Raw genomic sequence first — 6,192 nt, 5'->3', positions numbered from 1 at the left:
TTCTAGAGACAGGGACTTGGAGAGAAAGTTAACATACCTTAAGGGTTGGGGCACAGCACAAGGACCCTCCTCTGCCCCCTTTGCATTCATTTCTGATGCAGTCTCTGCTGCACTCTCCATGCTGGCTTCTCTCAGCTCTTGTCTTCGATCCTCAAGGCTCCCATCACCTCTGGTCTGATCTTGTACTTCTGTAGCAAACCTCACCTTCTGCGACTACTCAAACTGCTCCCCCAGTGTAGTCCTGCTACACAGCTCTAGGAGATGCTGTTTACATTGCAGTCACTGTAAATGGTGCTTCCTGGAGGTGTGCGGCTTGGTGACAGGGCTTGTTGGCCTTGCCATCTCTAGACGCTCACCCCAGGGCTCTTGGGCTGCTTCAGCTAGGATGGACTTCTTACAATTTTTCAACATGCCTCACTCAGTCTTGGTTCTGTGTGTTTTCACATGCTGTTGCCTCTGCCTGCAAAGCTCTTCTCTCTTTCTTCCCATCATCCACTACCTCCAAACTGCAACCTCCCACAAAAAAAGAACAGATCCCTCGTGAAGACAAGATCACTCTGGTTAACTTCTACTCATATTTCAAGACACAAATTAAATATCACTTCCTTTGAGGCTTTCCCAGAACCTTAAACTAGAATCAGTCTTTTTGTTTTAAGGATCTGTTAATGCTTGTATCCTCTTTTTTTGTAGCATCTACCACAACAGAAATTAGATTAAAGTCAGTATAAGAACTACAGGGACCAGGGCTGTGACTAGGACAGTCTTAAGTCTTCATTATGTGAGTAAAAATCATCCTGCCTTACCCCTGGCTTCCTCCAGCTCTCAGAGGCAATCTCCTTTAACATTTACTGTTTGAAATTGAACTTCTAGTGGCTTCTTCCATAACTTTAAATACTATATTTACTATTTCTTGATTTATTAATGGAGATAATAATAATTTATCTTTTTTTTTTTGAGACAGGGTCTGGCTCTGTCACCCAGGCTGGAGTGCATTGGTGCGACCTCAGCTCACTGCAGCCTTGACCTGGCTCAAGCGATCCTCCTGCCTCAGCCTCCCAAGTAGCTGGAACCACAGGCATGTACCACCACACCCAACTAATTTTTATATTTTGTTTTTTAAGTAGAGATAGGATTTTTCCATGTTGCCCATGCTGTCCTCAAACTCTTGAGCTCAAGTGATAAACCTGCCTCGACCTTCCAAAGTGCGGGGATTATAGGTGTGAGCCACCGCGCCCAGCCTGATTTCTTACAATTAAAGATGAAGGTTTACATGTACTTTCTCTACCTCTCATTTTATTCTCTCCTCTTTCCATTGTTTGTTATGTTTTATTTTTAATTCTTTCACTGAGTTATCTTTACAGTTGTAAATTATAAACTTAAGTCGTTATTTATTTTTATAAACTTTAGCCAGCTACTGCTACAGATTGATTGTTTGTATATCCACAAAATTTACATGTTGAGACCTAACCCCTACTGTGATAGTAATAGGAGGCGAGGCCTTTGGGAGGTGACTGGGGCATGGGGGTGGAGCCCTTATGAATGAGATTTGTGCCCTTATAGGAGGCTAAAGAAACCAGATGTCCCCCCTTCCACCAAGTGATTTCCTAGCCTCCAGAACTGTGAGAAACAAATGCCAGTTGTTCATAAGCCACCCAGTCTATGGTATTTTGTTATTGCAGCCAAAAGAGACTAAGACTGTTACTCTTGACTCTCGACTAAACCAGATGAGGCTATTAGTGTCCCTACTTTTAGCTCCTCTTATTTTTTTTTTTATTTTGCTTTCTGAATTTTGCTAGCACTACCTTCATTTTCACATCATCAAATTTATCACACATACAGTTCATTTTACAATCATAATTTAGACTTTCGGCTATAGTTTGATTCTGAAAGTTGAAACAAGTAAGAAGAGCTTGCATTAGTTTGACTTTGTAATGATCATCACTGCAAAACTATTGAGGTGACAAGATTCTGTTTTTTTCTCTGTGGGTTCAATAATCCCAGTGTTTGTTCTACAGAAATAGAATGTGTGTCTAGTGGGAAGGTCAAGTTTCCAGTGGCTTCACTTTTCTTATGCTCTATCAATTATTCCCCATCATGTTACAACCATCATTTTTTTTTTTTTTTGAGACGGAGTCTCACTCTATCGCCCAGGCTGGAGTGTAGTGGCCGGATCTCAGCTCACTGCAAGTTCCGCCTCCCGAGTAGCTGGGACTACAGGCGCCCGCCACCTCGCCTGGCTAGTTTTTTGTATTTTTTAGTAGAGACGGGGTTTCACGGTGTTAGCCAGGATGGTCTCCATCTCCTGACCTCGTGATCCACCCGTCTCGGCCTCCCAAAGTGCTGGGATTACAGGCTTGAACCACTGCGCCCGGCCACAACCATCATTTCTTTGTGCAGTTTATTAAAAATTTTCTTCCTAGAGTTTCTATTGCTTTGCTCTTTTCTTCTCAATAAGAGGAACATGTATTTTCTGTAGACTCAATTACCTCGCTTACTATCTTTTGCAGATAGCATACCTGCTCTTTCCCCAGTATGACTTTTATCATTTTGTAGGTGGGCTGCTGTTCTCTGGGATGCTTCTTGGATCCTTTTTATCTTTTGTGTCCAAAAATTTCACAAAAAACATACCTGACTTTTTGTTTTAACCATGCATATTGTTGAATATGCAGCAGGCATCTTTCTTTCTTTCTTTCTTTCTTTCTCTCTCTCTCTCTCTCTCTCTCTCTCTCTCTCTCTCTCTCTCTCTTTCTTTCTTTCTTTCTTTCTTTCTTTCTTTCTTTCTTTCTTTCTTTCTTTCTTTCCTTCCTTCCTTCCTTCCTTCCTTCCTTCCTTCCTTCCTTCCTTCCTTCCTTCCTTCCTTCCTCCCTCCCTCCCTCCCTCCCTCCCTCCCTCCCTTCCTCTCTCTCTCTCTGTCTCTCTCTGTCTCTCTCTTTGATGGAGTATCACTCTGTCAACTAGGTTGGAGTGTAATGGGGCAAACTCTGCTCACTGCAACCTCCACTCCGGGGTTTCACCGTGTTGGCCAGGCTGGTCTCGAACTCCTGACCTCAAGTAATATGCCCACCTCAGCCTCCCAAAGTGCTGGGATTACAGGTGTGAGCCACTGCACCCAGTCTTCGGCAGGCATTTTCAGTCTGAAGATTTTTGTATCCTATAGCTTTGGAAAATTTTTTTCTATTATTTTACTGATAACTTCTTCTCTATTATTGTTTTCTGTTATCTTTTGCTCCTTGATTGAATTTGTATGTCTTTACCAATTGTCTCATATTTTTCATTTAAAATTTTTTTTAAATTTCGTTTTTAAAATGAGGGATTATTTTACTTTCCAGGAAGTGCTTTCAACTTATTCTTTTAGTTATTTGTTATTTTGAACTACTTGATGTTCTTTTTCATAGTATTCTATTTTTATCCTATGGTTTTAATTTCTTCTTGAAGACTGAGTAGATTCTTTTGAGACTTCTGTGATTTCTGAAGTCCTTATGTTTCCCACTGAGTCTGTTATTCCCTGTGTATGTCCTCAGATGTCTGATGACTCAGGTTGTACTTTCATATGTAAGGATGAAAGACCAGGATGTTTATTCAGGACTGCTGGAAACAATTCACTCTGCTCTTGACTAGGTGGGTTTAGCTGTTCCATCGGTCTCTTGCTGGAATGAGAAGTATGACTGGCAGCTCTGTGTCAGTGGGCTAGACTCATTGGCTGGAAGATTTTGCTCTTAGATATAGAAATGGTGAGCTAGTCATCAGACTGGGTTTCTCCCACTCGAATGTTACACTGAGGGAAGCTTTGCTTTGGGGAACCCATATTCATACTCCAAACTTAGTCCTCCCTAGAAAATCCTTTTTTTTCTTACACACACACACACACGCACACACACACACACACACGATATGCAAAAACATTAGTGCCCCTATTCATCATCCCTTTATAGTGCCAGCACATTGCTTGACTCTGAATAAAAATGTAATAATTGTTTTAAATAACCATATAATAGTAACACATAGGTTTTATGTATTTGATTCTGAGGGTTCACCACTTATTAAGATATGTTCTCTGTACCCAAGCAGCTAATAGTCATCTTCTAATGGAAGGAACAGATGTGTAAACAAATCACTATAATAAAGAGAGATAAGTGGGATAGAATGTGTTTGTACGAAGTGCTGAATTTATTGAGGAAGAGACATTAAGTCTGAGTGTGTGTGTGTGTGTGTGTGTGTGTGTGTGTGTGTGTGTGTGTGTGTGTGAAAGGGTGAGAGAGAGAGAGAGAGATCAAGGAGAAGCTGCAGAGAAAAGGTGGTATTTCTAGAGACAGAAGAACATATTGGCATATTGGCAGAGCATACAGCCTCTGGAGTCAGGCTGCTTGAATTTAAATCTTGTGTATGTCAGTTACTGATTATCCTTGGATGAGTTGTTCTCTCTTTGCCTATTTCCTTTCCTGTAAAATGGGTGTATGATATTAGTCCTGACCTCATAGGGTTTTTTGAAAATTAAATGAATTGATACATATAAAAGGCTTTAATGATCCCTCCCATGCAATATATGTTAGTTATTATTATTACTGCTTCTATTTCTTGATGTGGCCTTGAATACTGAGTTCATAACCAGAGAATAGGCAGGTGGTTATTCTTGGGAAAATAAGCATTGTGAGTGAAGGCATAGGGGCATGAAAGTGCAGGCACATTTAGAGAGGGGAGAGTGTTTGCATATGACTAGAATAAAACCATAATAAAACGAGAAAGGAGCTGGACAGATCCCAGGAGGCCTCGAGAACCCACGAAGGAGCCCTCTGTCATTGTATTCTGGCTGAGGTCCTGTTCACATAGTAACACTATTAATGGAGTTAGGGAATCTCTAACATATATAATTTCTAAAACCTCTGGGGACCCCTTTTAATAGGTGGCATGAACTAAGTTGGGAACATTAAGAACTTACAGAAATATTTCTCTGAAGAAGACAAATAGGGAAGTGATAAGATTGAAAGCAAGAGCTCATTAGTCATATGTAAGAGGATTAGACTTCAAGGTAACTTTGAATTATGAAATCTTATCCAGTGTGCGGAAGGTTTAGCAAGGCAGAGTTTGGAAAGACATAGGGATGGGTTTTCTAACCATACGGAGCCATTATCAGATGTAGCAGCTCACTTGTGGGACAGTAGGCGTAGGTGTGGGATCACTGGAAGTGCCTAAGCAAACGCTGATGAGTGTTGACAAAGGGGTGAGGAAATGTCTGCCTGGGGTGAGCTCACATTATCTAAGGTTTCTGTCAATCCAAGTGCCTGTGAGCACCAGACCTCTGGGCCCGAACCCATTTCTAAGTTTCTCCAGTTGCCATCTCAGCACTATAGGTATGTGGTTTCCCTTTGTTTTAGAAGTTTCAATACTGAAGAGAAGGACTGGTTTAATGCAAGCAATGAGGCTGGGATCAAGGTTCTAAGGTCATTCTTGTTTGCCATACAGTTGAGATGTCTGCCCAACCCACGCCAGAAAATATCTTTAAAAAATGTGTAGTCCACTGCTTCCCAGCCTCTGATTGTATACAGCCTGTGTTCCTTCCAAAGATCAAACTGTATTTCCTAATCTGATTCAGCCACCTTTCTCTGCTCTGCCACAATAACTCCCAATCCTTGCCTCATGGGCTGGGAGGGTCCTTACAGGTACCCACTTCCACAAAGCCTGGGCTGAACAGGAAAGACAGGGCAGCTCCTACTTTATCTACCTCAGCTTCTTTTAGGCCTTCATCTGAGGAACAGAGCTGCTTTTTAAATAGTTGCTATTATGTCTGTACCTAGAAGTTCCCACCAGCCATAAGCTTTCATTCTGGAGGCTTTTACAAGTCAAGTCTCATCCTCGGAGATTCATTGGTACGCAAGACGGAAGCAAGCATGGAAAGCTTCAAACAATGTTGCCTTGAACAGATGCTTGGGGGCTTGCATAAGTCTTTAAAGAATAAAATTAAAATGGCATTTCCACAGGAAGATAGAGAACCTGAGGAAACTGGAACGATTTCTCCAAAATCTGGCCAATGATCCTTGCTGAGGATACTGATTTGCCCTGTGTTTTATGCTGGACTGTGCAAAATAAACACTGTGCACAAAGAGTACTAATTGCTTCATTTATTCTTCCATTTAGCCGGGGAAACATCAGAGCTTATTCAGTCTCAGAATGGAAAATTACATGTTGGAGAGAAAA

Source organism: Rhinopithecus roxellana, chromosome 4, assembly GCF_007565055.1.
Source record: "Rhinopithecus roxellana isolate Shanxi Qingling chromosome 4, ASM756505v1, whole genome shotgun sequence".
NCBI lineage: Eukaryota > Metazoa > Chordata > Mammalia > Primates > Cercopithecidae > Rhinopithecus > Rhinopithecus roxellana.
This window is presented reverse-complemented; position numbering follows the sequence as displayed.